The sequence below is a fragment of the Triturus cristatus genome, chromosome 4_2 (assembly GCF_964204655.1).
Source record: "Triturus cristatus chromosome 4_2, aTriCri1.1, whole genome shotgun sequence".
NCBI classification, from domain to species: Eukaryota; Metazoa; Chordata; class Amphibia; order Caudata; family Salamandridae; genus Triturus; species Triturus cristatus.
This window is the reverse complement of record NC_140586.1, coordinates 177,431,575-177,447,625: the sequence shown is the minus strand read 5'-3', so window position 1 is coordinate 177,447,625 and position 16,051 is coordinate 177,431,575.

The window sequence follows — 16,051 nt, the reverse complement described above, 5'->3', positions numbered from 1 at the left end:
GCAGGGGCATCTGTAGGGGTGGATGCTAAATAGTCCGCGATCCCATGTATGAATAGAGAGAAGAGTGTGGGAGCCACTACACACCCCTGTCGCACACCTCTCTCTATAGGAAAGGGAGTGCTGACCTCGCCCGGGGCTCCCCACCGAATTTGGGCAAAGTTATCCTCATGAAGTCTAAGCAATGAGGGTTAACAACTCCGGGGACATCCCCATCTCTTGATGTACAGACCATAGTTTACTACGGGAGATGAGGTCAAAGGGTGATTTAAGTTCCACAAAGGCAGCATAAAGGCTGCCCTTGTTCAAGACCACCGTCTTCCAGTAAAGCATGATGAAACGAAATACCTGGTCTATGGTACTGATACATGCCCTGAAGCCTGCCTGCAGAGGGGATAGGATGTCTTTCTTTCCCCAAAAATCCTGCACCCTGTTTAAAACTAAACGCCCCATTATCTTTTGGAGGGAATCTATTAGGCCAATGGGCCTATAATTACCGGGCTAGGATTCATCCCCCTTTTTGAAAACGGGAATGATCTCAGCCCCTTTCCATGAGTCTGGAACTGGAGCACCCTGGGCTATTGCCTTAGCCAACATCACAATGTATCGTCACCATTTAGATTTTTCATGCAGAAATATATTGGCAGGGATACCGTCTGGGCCCGGTGCTTTACCTCCCATTACTGCCCCCAGGGCCGTACTAACATTGGCCTCATTAAAAACTGTGCCTAGATACTACCGGCACAGGGGCGCCTCCACCTTCCCCTCGTCTGTACTACAGGCATATTGAGGTTTGAAGTAGGTGCGGCTGAGTAGGCTGGCCACCCCTATCCCACTTAACTATGTTCCAGAACTGTCTGAGGTTTTTGTTGACACATGCTTGTTTATGGGACCTAGCCTCGTCCCATAATTTTTTGGCCTTCACTAGCGCTCTTCGATAGTTCTGCCTTAATTGCCATACATTGCCGGGATTCCCCTCTTTAATCTTGGCACCCAATTGCCTACGTACTTCTTTACATTCCATAATAAACCACTGGGGACCTCTCTTGAAAAGGGCACCCTTGGTCTTGTGCTGTCTAATGAAATGGGTACATAGCTTAGCAAAAAACTTAACATGGGTTCCAAATACAGACTCTAGGGCCGTTGAACTTGCCATGCAAACTTCCAACTCAGCAATCACCCCTTCAACATCCAAGGATATTGAAGCTAGGGCTTCAGAATGCTCCAGTATGCTAACCCATTTTAGGCATCTCATATTTTTTGCTGAGACCACCTCACAGGTTAGCAGATTACTTCCTGGTTGCGTGTGTTCCCGTTGAGATAATAAATCAAATGTCGCACATAGGGGGTGGTGGTTCCTCTCTGGCCTCTCTCTCAGTACCATGTCCCTTAGGGCATGCCACAGCCGCAAGTTGGTTAATAAATAGCCTATACGACTAGCACAGTGGCCATTATTAAAGGTATTAGCTCCATGCCGGTAGATAGGGATCTGCCATTAGCTGCCTGGAGTCCCTTCTCCAAGCATGTGGCGTTGATTTGAATTGCCACCTCAGACCATTTTTTTTATAGGTGGCAGATCTAACTTTGGGATCCCCCAATGCTTATCTTCGTCTGCAGTAAGGTCACAATGCTCGGAGGCAAGGGGCTCAAAGGTCCCGTTGAAATGTCCCGCAATCAGGATATTAGAACCCTGGGAATGAAGATCTAATAAGACGTCGAGAGCCGCTATAACTTCTGACTTCTTACCCTTTGAACCCCTAGCGTAGGCTTTATAAATGTCCACAGCCCCTTGCTGGCCCCACTTCAACCTGACAGAGAGGATATCACTATTCTGCGTTACCTACTGCAAGAGCTGTAGGGAGGCAGGGAAATTATCTTTCTGAGCATCTCTTTCTGAAATCACAAAGTTTGAAAGGGTTACCCATTCCAAATATTACTTAGTAATAAAATCTACTCTACAACCTTACACACTGATGTAGCCCAAAATTAATTTTCATTTGCATGAGTGCATTATATTCACACGTGTAGAACGCCTCCGCATATAATCTTTTGTTGTATTAACCTAAATGTTAGGATCTTGTAATGTAATAACATAAATGTGATGTGCTTAGGCCAATATGTAGAATGCATGAAGAATTAATGTGGAAATTCAAATGCAACCAGCAGAAAACCCTAGTGTTGTGTAACTGACAACCATTTATTATTGAATGTGTTTATTAATCGTGTCATTTTATATGAAGATAGGAATATTAACTGTATGCGCCTTGATTCCTATGCCACTTCATAAAGCTCATTTTCCATTTCTCAAATGTTGGCATAATCTTGTAGGACTTAAATACATTTTCCCCTAGAAGCGCTTGCATTAAAATGAATAGTTTGAATTTCATGTGCACGTTGGATTCTGTTCTTTCTCTCCTCTCTTTTGCAGGTGGAAGAAGCAGTCTTGTTAGTTAGAATAATGTCTTTGTTTTAGGTGTCAGTCAAGGAGAGAAGAGGATGCATTGGGAGTTAATGCTGATAAGGTGATGTGTTGTATTTTCTCACTGAAGAAGGCCTGGGAATCAAGGTCATCTTGTTACTATTCAGGAGCATCATCGTCTTGTGCAAAAGTACCTATGAGAAAGTGGTCTGATCAGATTGCTTGACCCAAAATGAATCCTGGGAATACACCTGTGATAATGGAACATTGCAATGATGGCGAGAGCCCCACTTCTTCCTTGCTTTTGGAGAGAGAACATCTTAGAGCAAGCTTTGTCTCAGTAGCTTCATGACACTGACACCTTAACCTATCCTGCTCCAAAGAATGCTTAAGTAGGGATGTCACGTTAGTGCTAGTGTAGGGACAGATTTATGCTTTATTTTCATCAACCCTCGATGCAGGGGAACTTGGACTCATGGTTTCTGATGTTCTGAATCCTAAATCTTGAATTAATTGTCTTGTGCATGTTGAACCGCCTCACCCTTATTCACAGATTTGCCTTTATGTTGTTTCCGGTGTATTTCTACACCCTTGTCTTGAGGTGTCTGTATATCCAGGTATTTTTGGCTTTGTATTAAATCAACTAACCTTACTTAGTAGTCTGTGGGTCTAGAGAAACTCTGATTGAATTGATTGACATTGTTAACTTCTCTCCCCTCCATGCTTTCATGCCGAGAAAAATACTCATCAACTTGAGGTTCTAGAGCAGATCTAGGACATACGGGCCTGGCCCCTTCAACGCCGTCACATGAGATTGCCTAATGAGCTTGGTAACAAATTTGACAAGGGAAACAAACGATTAGTGTGTGCTGACACACCCCTTGCTTCCAGTTTTATTTGCATAGAGATTTTGTAACAAAAAGGAGTATTCGGGAACAACTTTAGGGAGGCAGCCCTGTATAACGCCTTAGTCAGTCAGTATTGCCTTTGAAGAACATGACAAGTCCAGCTTCATTATGCCATGCTTGCCTGGGCAGATGTATTCATGGAATCAAGGAATGATTGTGCTGTCTCTGCTTGTACAAAAATAGATGATTTCCACTCTTTTATTGCTTTTAAGGGAGCCGGGTGTCATAGTGAAGCGAACAGTCAAAACTCCATTAGCTCCCTCTGGTGCAACTCTCTTCATCTAGCCTGTGTCATCTGGAGTGAGTGTTCTAAGTTTACCTTACTCTTGCAGAGCGTATGTCAAAGTTGCTGCAGTCTTGAAAATCGGGTCTTGTAGAACCTTCCAAATTTAGTAATGAATGTGTATGATGAACTCATATTAGACAAAGGGATTGATTGCTTTGTTTTGACAGTTTCTTTGAATCCTAGAATAGGAGACAGGCTCATTGATTATTTCATATTCCATCCCTTCTTCTTTATAGGAACCCAACCCCATTTTAATGTGACCACCCACAGGGCCGGCACAGCGGAGTCGCCTGATGTGAGTGAGCACCATCTTAAGAAAGCAACCGCTCATGAACATGTTCCTTCAACCTCTTGTTCTTAGCTGTCACAGGCTTGTGTCATTTTCTACAGCTGAAAATTGTCTTTCCCACCATCTCGGTCACTGTTTCTACAGCTTGAGAGCTCAGTAGGGTCTAGCACCCACCTCTGATTTTTAGACACTAGCAGCTTTGTGACTCATTTTCTCTTTGGGGAAAAAAGAAGTTAGCAGGGAATCTCCTCTCTTACTATTGGCTATTTATTCTGTCATCTAAGTACATCATTCTTAAATTCTAAATTTCGTTCAATGTTACTCTATGATGGAATGATAGTTTCAATATGAGATGGATACATGCTCCAGTATATGGGTGAATTAGGCAAATTGGATCCACACACCTCATAACCTAAAAGTGGTGTCCCGGTTGCACAGAGCCCTCTGGTCAGCCTATGTTTCCTGGTATATGTAACGAATACAATCAAATAGAAGTGTGTTTCGTATGCCACAGTCCTATCGCCCATACGCAGATTATCATACAGATTATCATACTGGTTTCTGTGTTCCTTTCGCTACGTTTCAAGTATGCTTAACTTTGTCTTGAGGAATGTTTGTTGACTTGGACACCGATAAAAAGACAAAAAGATTATCATACTGGGTTCTGTGTTCCTTTCGCTACGTTTCAAGTATCCTTAACTTTGTCTTGAGGAATGTTTGTTGACTTGGACACCGATAAAAAGACAAAAAGCCGTCTCACCTGCCGACCGCCGACGCGAGAGGAACGCTTCTGCCGAGAGCCCCAGCAAAGTGAGCCAGGACAACCTGCCATGAAGTGGGATAAATGACTTTCCTGTGAGTAGTTTGGGGACCCGCTCAGCGTGCTCGGAGCCGGGAAACGACGAAGCGCGGCGCGAAAAGTTCACTTTGTACCCAGAGGACGAGGGCGGAGGGGCTGTGGCTGTAGTTATCTGGGAACACCTGCGGAAAGGAGGAAACGTCACACGTGCCTTTTAGGTGGATTCCTCACCCAGAACCCTCTGGTTTGTAGGATTTCGGATCTGATTGTTGTTTTAGATCTGACTTACATCTACCTGGTGCTTCTGTGTCAGAGGCGGGGCCGACAAGAGACCCGAACTACCATTGGCTGTAACCTGACCCGGGGTAGGTTTGTGACAAAGGCATTCCTTCCGCGTCTAGCGCGCCCGGAGGCGCTTGAAAAGACGAAGCTCCCCCGGTGGAGCTGGGAGGCAAAACTGTTGTGCGAAAGCTGGACACTAGAGCCACTACTAAGTGGGACTGACGACCTGGTGGTTCCTGATCGGTGGTGTCTCCCTCGCCCGCTGCCGGACATCGCAGCCGCGAGGGGAGACTACATTTCCCTAGAGCCCCTGCTCCTCACCTCACTTCCGCATCCAGCGCGCCCGGAGGCGCTTGAAAAGACGAAGCTCCCTCAGCGTCGCGAGGCGCGCGCGCGGGCGGCGTCGGGCTGTGCCTGGGCAGAGGGCGGGCCGTCTGTGGCCGTCCGGGGCCAGAGGAGGCCGGGCAGGGCCAATACTCTTGATCCTCGAGTTAAGTTCTGGACACCTTTACATCTGTTAGAGGACAGGGGAGATAAGTCACGGGGGTGCGTGTGGGTTAAACACTGTTACCAGACAACACCCACTGTTTTGTGCTTGTTATTGGCTAGTCACAAGTGGTTGACTAAGGGTTAAAGCCTCTCTGTCTTTTTAAGTGGTTGTAATATGACATTATAAACCCGTTAGGCCAAAGTTGCACCATGGGTAAAACTAAAAAAACCCCACAGTAAAATAGGGGGAGGAGTAAAGGGAACCCTAGACGCATTCATCACACGGGCAGAATCCCTGCTTACACACGAAATACTACTGACGGAGCGTAGGTTATCTCTTGACTCCCTCCTGGCACACAAACGATCTTCGCTGGGGACAATTGCTGAGTGTGGTACACCCGGGGTGAGCATCCCTGAAGGTCAGGGCACTTCTGCCCATAGTAATACCCAGCACGTCGCCACAGCACAAGTTCATACATCAACGTTAGCAGACGGGGAACAAGTACTAGAGGCGTCCTTAACTCCCTCCTGCCAACATCATACTTCTTCCCCGAGTTCGAATGTATCTGTGTCAGGAGTCTCCGAGCCACCTACCCCGGGTATCAGGGAAATCAGAGATGAAGAACAAAACGGGACTGCCACTGGGGGGGAGAGGAAACCTGACATCCCACTAGGGAGGGAAAGTGAAGTGATTACCCGCTCTAAAAAGATGTTATTGGGGACAAACTCCACCCCTGCTTCCGGCCTTAGTGTGAATGTAAGGTCCCCGCCTAACGCACATCGTAAAGGGACCGAAAAAACTAGAAATGTTAATAAATCGAAGAAAGGAATACCCAGGAAAGAACTGATAGCCACTGAGGGTATGAGAACCCGGCCAACTTGTACACAATGTGAAACCTGTTCCCCAGTAAATAGGAAGGAATGGTCACAGGAGATCACGAAAGTATTAGAGTCCAACATAGAAGCTCTTCTCCTTAAACATTTGGCCCCCTTAGTAGAACATATTAAGAAAATTGAGGGGAAAATAGTTAGGTTGTTAGATGCACAAAACAGGGAACACCCGGTGGCCCAAATAATTACGACTCAGGAAGGGTTGGGGAGCGCTTCGCATCCTGCCAGCGCCGATTTAAATAATAGCAGGCTGGTAGGGAGCAACTTGAGAGCTGCCCCTATAGCGAGCAAGGACAGAGATACGCTTCCCAACAATGCAACCCCTAGACTACAGCAGGAGGGTAAGAATATAGGGACGGTAATAGCTCACAGTCTCCCAGAAGCACAGGCCCAGAGTACCCCGGGTCTTCAGACATTGGATCTGCCTCCAGCCTCTTGCCCATATACAATAGTCCTGGCGGGAGTCCCAGCCCAAATCACCGATAGAGAAGAATCTACAAGCTCCCTGATCAATAAAACTAACCACTGGTTATATAATAATGTGAAGGGAGTTAAGTTGAGGAATACCCAAATCCTTATGGCAAGAAGGGTAGCTTGGGTCGGACCATCAGAGAAAAAATTCCCAGGGGACTGCGGTATTGTTAACTTCAGAGACCCGCAAATGGTAAAAGAATTACTCGCTTCTAGTTGTGGGTTCTTTGATAGTGGGTCGACAATAAAAATACTTCCACTTAACTTTTTCTACAGGGACCACTCAACCGAGCAACGACAAACGACCTGGAGAAGAAGGGCAATACACACTATAAGAAACTATAGTCCGTGGTCTGGCCCAAACCGGTTCACCCCCCTAGGTGAGGCAGCAGTGATGGACGAACTGGATTGACTGGTCCATGAAGAGCTCTTAGAGCCCTTACCTCCATCAGCTAAGTCAATGCACAAGGAGTTTATGGTTATTACGGGAAATACTCCCGCACTTTCCACCAGGCAAAATGAAATTACACCAAACCCTGTAGTCAAAAGCGTGGTTTTGGGAGGGACTTGGCCTGTAGGATCCCTTGACCAAAACCAGTCCACCCTAGCGAGGAGGTCAATAAATTATGAGGCGGAGAAACTGAGGGTGGTTTCATGGAATATTGCAGGAATCTCATCCAAGCTAAAAAACAAGGAATGGTTGAATTTCAGTCAGAAATTCCATATTATTTGTCTACAAGAAACGTGGGAGACGGATAGTAATGCTGCACACTTAGAGGGATACAAAATGTTTTTTGTACCTGCCCGGAAATCTAGTATGGGAAGAGCGAAAGGAGGACTATTAACATATGTGTCTCTCAAACTACATGGGACCTGGGAGGTCTTGGGCTGGAGTTCGGATAATTTACAGGGTATCAGCTATTGCAGGAAGGGCTTAAGATTTGTTTTAATAAATTTCTATAACGCAGCTCAGCCAACGCAGAGGCTAAATGAGCTTGAGGATAGATTGTCAGATCTACACTCCAGGGGAAATAACCCCCCAACCCTGATTTTGGTGGGCGATTTTAATTGCCATCAATGCCCACACTTAAAATGGGAAGGGGCTAAATGGGATTTTTGCCCCTCTACCAAGGATTGGCACCTAGAACATACATTGGAAGGTAGTAAACTTGGTAATATTCTGGGCACATATGATCTAATCCCTACGATGGACTTAATCAAATTGTCTTAAATACAGGATCGCAGATTTTAGTATACAGATTAGTATTTTTAGTGACCACAACCCCTTGGTGTTGTCATTGATGGTTGAGGATTCTCCCACTCAGGCAAGGGCCAGAATGACGAGGGGCAAATTGGAAGCTATCGACCAAGGCAGGCGTATACGTTGGTCTAACATAGATGGGGAAGAATTTTACCAAAAGCTTATTGCATCCCCCGATAGCGGGATCTGGATGTGTTTAGACCAGGATGTCAAAGGCAAAAAATTGATAAATGCCTTTGTAAACATGGCAAGGGACATTGATAAGTCACTCAGGGCCAAATCACTACCTACGTCCAATCGTCAACCAAAATGGTTTGACAAAGTATGCTCCAGTGCTCAAAAAGAATTAAAACGGGCACTTAAAAAGGTACCGAAAGACAGGAGTAGGATAATGGAATGTAGGGCCAAATATAAGTTGGCCATAAAAAGGAGGAAACAAACTATCCAATCTGAGGCTTGGGAGAATCTAAAGGAGGCAGCGGAGTTGAGAGACATGTCTAAATTCTGGAAGGTGATAAATGACCCAACTTTTCAGACATTAAATAGCGAGAAGTTGGCCTGTAACATCCTCCCAGAAGAATGGGTCTCTCATTTCAGCAAGTTGTATAACCATGTTAGTGCACCCCCCCAATTAGCCACAGATGTGGGGACTCTTCCAAACTCATGGGTGGAGTTCACAGTGGACGAGGTTAAAAATGGAATACGTGCCCTGACAAGAAACAAGGCCCCGGGGCCAGATGGGATTCCTCCAGATCTATTCCTATCACAGGTTGAGCTGTGGGCTCCTATACTAGTGAGAATTTTTAACACAGCCGTGGAAGAGGGACTGCCTAGGTCCTGGTCAACTGCCCATATTGTCCCCATATTTAAAAAGGGAAATAAGAGTAATCCACAATGTTACCGACCGATTTCTTTAATCGATGTGTCGGCAAAGGTGCTAGGGAAGGTGATTCTAAATCGTTTAATGGACTGGGCGGAGGAAAAGGAAATTATTACAGACACCCAGTACGGTTTTAGAATGGGCCGCTCAACAACTGACCAATGCCTGAATTTATATAATCTGGTCGCAAAATATACCGTGGCTGGCGAAGGTACAGTTTTTTTAGCATTTATGGACCTGACAGCAGCCTTTGACCGGGTTAATCGAGGAAAATTATGGGGGATTTTAGAGTTGCTAGGGGCAGATTTAAGCTTGATATTTATTTTAAAATCATTGCACATGAATACCACAGCCCAGGTTCGGTATAGCAACGAGGGGAATCTGACCGATCACTTTTCTTGCACAGGAGGCGTGAGACAAGGCTGTATTCTGGCGCCTTTTTTATTCACATTGTACATAAACGGTTTGGACAATGCTCTGAGAACATTGGGAGTTGATTGCCCGAGAGTAGCAAATAGAAGCATTCCTGTCTTACTGTATGCGGATGACGCAGTACTCCTCTCGCGTACAGGGAGGGGACTGCAGTCTCTTATTGATGGCTTCTGTGAGTTTATGGCAAACTTAGATTTATCCCCTAACCTAACAAAATCCTATATCATGGAAGTAGGAAAAAGACCAACTAAGAATTTTATCTTTAAAATTGGGGGACACAAATTAGAGAAGGTCGAGGTCTTCAATTACTTAGGGATCATCTTCGACAAACACCTCAATTTTAATGCATTAATCACTGAAAAACGCAAACAGCACGTGAGCATAATGGGCTCAATCATGAATCGTGCCACGAGATTAGGTCGTTGGTCAGTGTTGGAAATATTGAACTTATATAATTCAATCTGTTGTTCCAAAATCATGTATGGGAGTGAGGTTTGGGGATTCAGAAGCATGTCCACTGTACAATTAGAGGAAAATAAGTTTCTTAGGAGGATCTTGCAGGTTCCTCAAAGCATACCGGCCTATATTATTCATGAGGAGCTAGGGATTCCCTATATCTCCGACAGAGTAAGTTTTAAGCCCTTACAGTGTTGGATTAAAATCTGGACCAACCCTGAAGCAAGTCTAAGCAGAGAAGTATTAATAGACTGTATTAACAGGGACAAAGGTCATAAGATACCATGGCTTAAATATGTTCAGGATAAACTGGAGTGGTTGGGTTTTGCAAAATACTTTAAGGAACCAACGTCCCTAACTCCGCAGCTAAAGGTCATGTTGAAAGCAGAATATATGAGGCGGATAGCCTGTGCCCGAGAAGACAGCGAAATTCTGAAAGGGTCAGTGAGATCTCATATATTAACAAAATCTGTTGTAGGACTAGAACCCTATCTGGCACTGATCTACAACAAAAACGATAGGTTTTTAATGACCAGATTCAGACTGGATCTCTTACATCATATTTTAGCAGTTCCCGCAGGGTACACGAAAGATATTGGTTCAAAGGGTCCCTGTGGCTGCGATCTGGGATCTCCACAGGACACCCTACATTTTGTATTCTTTTGTCCACTATATGAATATCCGCGGGCTCTTTTTTTAAAAACCATCCTAAGAGTGAATAAATTCACCCAAGTTAGAGTAGCTCTTCTATACTTAAAACTTTCCGCGGAACCCTTTACCTTGTTCTGTACTGTAAATTTTTTAAGATTAGCCGTGAAATTGAGGAATTCTAGAAGGGAGGCGTAAGTTATTCTGTTTGCCGGATACTGTAGTTGAGGCACCCGGATTAAAGTCCACCCGTAAGATAGTTTTACACTTTACACAGAACAGGAGATAATATGTGGAGTTTTCGCAATTGCTGTCTCGCAATGTTTAGAGTACTTGGGATGTTAAAAGAAGTTTGTTTTATTTAGGCTACGGCTTATTTTAAATTGATTGATCTTATGTAAACTACGATCTTGTATTTTAATCAATGTTTATGTGTTGGTATCCCCTATCTGTATAGCTGTTAGCACACTGCACTTTATAAAAACTATGAATTTGCAATTTAGCACAAATCTTAGGCCCAACTCTGCTATTGAGATCTTGGAATGGCCCATTAGATATGTTTTATTTTAATGTTTTATGATGAACTGTTCATATTATTGTATATGAAATATGTAAATATATTGTTCTTTTCTGGATGTTTTAATATCCGAATAAAGATACTTTGATGATGGGTCCACACATATTAGAAAGTTCCATATTTCTCATTTGACAGCAGTTCTTCGCACTCAGGCATAAAATGACTTTAATATACAACAACGTGGACGAACCCAGTAAGGGATCCAAAGTAGAAAAATGACACTCTGTAATTCACAGGAATGTTAAGAAACCATTTGTTTTTTTAAACCTAGTTGGTGGCATGCTTCATCATAGGGTTCCCAGCTGGGCTGCCGAGTGCAACCCAGCTGTGCTGCGACGCCTTTTCTACAGCGGAGCAGGTTTATTGTGGGTGAGTATGTGAGAGGGACATGTGCAAATTAAAAGTACCTCCAGAGTATTCAATTGTTGATTTTTATTCCTGAATCTCAGGGGCACATTTAAAAAAATAAGGCTGGGATATGTATGAAGATGAAATTGGTCTTCCTTGTCCCAATTAGATGGTCTACATGTTTCAGCCACCACAAAATAGTACTGAGGCTTTCGTCAGGACAGAATCAGAGTGCAAGATAGAAAAGTGAGCACACATGCTAAAGTGTGCTTTGATACAGTGACAATACCGTACTTACGGTTACCACTGTGCAGTAAGCTAATCTGAAACAATAAAACACACCATAAAATAAAAAGAACAGTTCTCCTATACAGATTTAAATACTGAAAATGGGAAGGGGTGTGCTGGTGGGAATGCAGACAACCACTATGAAGAGTGAGGTTGTGCTTGTGGTTTAACCTTCGTGTGAGGTCATGTAAAACAAGTGACAGGATCCACATTACACCCATACACACAGGCATGCAATTGTACACAGTGAATGCTATAATACCCAATAAGTCGTGTACTGAGACATTCCAGCGAGTGGAGCGGGGTGTACACATGAAGTAAGCTGGGGCCTGGAATAGGCCTAGCTAATTCGTAAATGCCAGACGGTTGAGTCCTGCAGGTAGCATAGTTTGTCTCAAATGGTAGGGAATGTTATACCAAGATATTGAAAGCAAATTGCTTTGTGCCAAAATACTATCAAGTGCCGGTTTAATGCATTATGCTAGCAGCAGTTTGTAGAAAACGTGAAACAAATGACAGAAAAGAAGAGAGGTAGGGCTTCCGAGAGCTACATATATTAAGTAGCTTAAATGATTCCGGAGGGGGGCGGACTCCTGTAGTCACACACTATGAGACGAAAAAATGGAAGTCGGTCAGCCCTCAGGACAAAGCAAAGAGGAGCAAAGATTTTGCCAAAATGGAAGTCAGAGGCAAAACTTACTTCGTCAAGGATGTCCACCCTCTGTTACCTACAGCGATCTTCAACCAAATCCCGGTGATATCGCAGGCTTGCAACAATTACCCATTTGTGGTGAGAGCGCCAGAAGCCGGTGGGCGTAGTCACGCCCATTGTGTATGGTCACATCAGCAGCATGATGGCAAAACGCACTCGCTAGAGCTGGAACGCTGAAGCATAGGAATGTGTAGGAACGTACAGATGTCATGAGGGTTTTACTAAGTCCTGTTTAGAGATTATTATTTGCATGCCAGGGTATATTGTCATTCAAGCCTAACCTGTTAGTGGCCAGGCGATATATCCAACGTTGTTCCTTTTCAAACAGGCAATTTGGAAGATTCTCTGTGGAGAATATAATCCTGATGGTTTCTCGTCCCTGCATCCTTATCCCATTACTGACATAGGAAAGAATGTTACCTCACAAGCACATCCTGTAAGAACATGGCTTCCTACTTTTAAGTCTTTTTCTCCTTCCTTTCCAAGCGCTCCCTCTCTGATTTGGCTGCACCCCTGAATCAACCCATGTCCATCAGGAAGAGGAGACAGAACTCCTCTCCCTATACCAAGAAGGGCATGCCACAACCACTCAGGCTTGGGGAGGGAGGGTAGTCATTAATGGAACACACAACCTCTACTTTAGGAAAATCACCTTATAGGACACAGAATCCAAAATAATTTGAACCAAAAGCTCAAAATGATGGCGCCTTCAAAATATGTAATATCAAAGGCAAAATAGGCAAAGAGGCAGCTACAAACCCAGAATCTACTGGCCTAGGCCCTCATGGAACCACTCAAGCAAAAAATCCCCAATTCTCTAACTGGGACTACCTACATACTGGACTGCAGAAGCATAACACCAAAGTTGAAAGAAAACCCTGTGGTAGATGTAACAAAATCCAGTGGACAGCATCTGGGACTTCTGAACAGCCAAGGCCATGGTATTCAAATACCCAACCACTCCGGCCCTATACTTTCAGCCAACAACCACACCCTCAGGCAGTATAACTGAACACTACGCAAGACTGTGGAGCTTAAAGTACTTCGAACTACCTACAGCGCCCATACTCATTCCAATGCTAGTACCTACACTTGGGGAAATCATTCCTTATGCACCCAGAAAGGTAGGACCACAAGCACCCTTCCCTCTCAGTCTCCTGCAGCACTTTGGGAATCGTTATGGACAGAGGAAAGGCATGCAGGAACCCATGAGGCCAGGACGACACAAGCACATCGACTCCACAGCCACTGGGTAGAGAAACCTAGAACTGAAGCAGTCCACCAAGTCACTGCATATGTGGCTAGGGGATCCGCCTTAAGATAACTGAAACTGCAACAGATACCTCAAAACCCCACTTTGGAAAGGCAGTCATCCTTGGTGGATGCAAATGCATGGCTGACTTGATGAATCCAACTACTGTTTACACCCCTAGATGTACTGCCCCCAGTGAAGGAATGTTGGCCTCTGCCCATTGCAAGATCTGGTCTGTCATTGGAAACAACCTGCACTTGGTGTCACCCCATCTGTTGGTGTAGGCTTTGGCTATTGTTTTATCCACCATTCTTAACCAACAATCCACGACAAGGGACCAAGAAGCAAACGTTGCACAAACGCCCCAACTGCCTGTAGTACACTCCATTTAGAGAATCTCAAACGCTCAGTCAGCTTCCATCTTACTTATGCCGCCAGGGATCCCTGTGTCATCCCCCTGTCCCCAGCCTGACACACTGGCCTCTGTTGTCATCACAGAGGGGACTAAAAGGTCCAGAACACCTACAGAACGATGGCCCACATCCAGCATAACAGCAGACAACTCAAAAAAGTGGGAGACGCTGTGACCAAAAGATCAAAACTCCCTGACTCAGACATAAGGCCCCTAAAACATGCTGGTTAAAGGGCTTGAGGAGGCATTCAGACCACTCCACCAGGTAAACAACCACGGTAATTTTACCCGAACATGCAACCAGTCCTTCACAGGAGCAACCCCAGCATACAACATTTGCCTAAAATGAGCCTGGACTGCATCCTGTGGAGTGAAAGAAATACTTTACCAACTGCTATATGAAATGTGGTTCAAATAAACTTCAGCAATGGGAAAGGCACCAGAATGGGCTTGGGGAGATTGTTCAGGAACCCATCACATAGGAACACCACACATTCTCTAAGTGTGAAATACTGCTGGATGGAACAACGTGAATCAACCAATCGTCCTGATGTAGCCAGACCACAATAGCTTACCCATGGAGGAAACCTATCAGGGAATAAAGCAGCTTAGTCAATACTCATGGTACCCTTTTGAGGCCCCATCGCAACACAAAAAACTGTGAAACACTGCAACCTCTGACATGGTCTCAAAATAGGCACATGATGGTAAGCATGATGAAGATTAACACCTCCAAACAAACGACTCAGATGCGGATCGAGGTACCGACGGATAGAGCGGGGCCTCATTTCCCGAGTTGTAACCAGGGGAGGCGCGGTTGTTTCCTTGTGCATTATAGGTGTCATCATTGCACCATACTTCACAAGAGAACTTACTTCGGTTGGTTGGTTGCATTTGGTCCAACCTGCTGTGTTTTTTATATGTTTTTTCACTTTTGATATGCAGCAGCATTTTTATACCTAGGTCCTGAGGAAAGCCAAGATTACATTTAATCTAGAAGGCTGAAACATGTAGACCTTGTCTTGGACCCACGGAGTTATTTTTTTAAACTGCTTTTGCCCTGTTTTTCATTTGGTGATCAATAGATGCGGAAGAAAGTTGTTCTCTATTGCTGACCAATTTTAGCTGCACATCACTGTTCATATTTTTGCACTGCGTCATCACTCACAGAACCTTTAGTCCTTCACATCTTTTGGATTGTAGTAAATCCTTGTGTTTTCTCTTTTCAAAACATCCCTGAGCTCCTCCCTCTCAGAGAAGGGATTGTAGCCCTTGGTTGCACCAGGTTGCAATCAGGAGGAGATCCCAGATGATGAAGCATGTCACCACGGTGAGTGATGGGACTCCGTCCTTTTAAAAGGATTTCCATAAGCAATATGGTTTGCTTCTTTTTCTTCTTTTTCCTTTCTTCTTGGTCTATTTTGCTGTGACAGTAGATCCGACCTTGATCTTCGTGCTCGAGCAGACCCATGGACATCTTGTTTGTTGTGATGATTTACTAATGACAGGATCTCCATGAGACAACACCATTCACAACATCTGTTACAATGTTTCCATTTGGAAATTGAGGTCAGGAATCGAGACATTCACACTCTTCAAATATAGCACTGACCTGAATCTTCTTGTCACCTTCAAAACCATGGAAATTGCAGAGGAGATCCCAGGGCCTATTCGATGTGAGGTAACAACATGCTAAATTTTTCTGTGCCAAGTCCAAAATCTCCGGCTGGTGGGCACAGCATTTTCCCTGAGTAAGCTTCCAAGGTGTAGGCACCACACCTGACTCCAGTGAAGAAGAGACAAACTCCAGAATTACCCAGTGGACACAATGGACAGTACCCTTTGACTCGGAGGGGACTAAGCAGTGCACAAGTCGGGTATACACACAGGTACACAGCGTCCACCCACTATTTTCACGGGGTGGACGCTGTCCCCCCTGCAATGAAGTTGGACC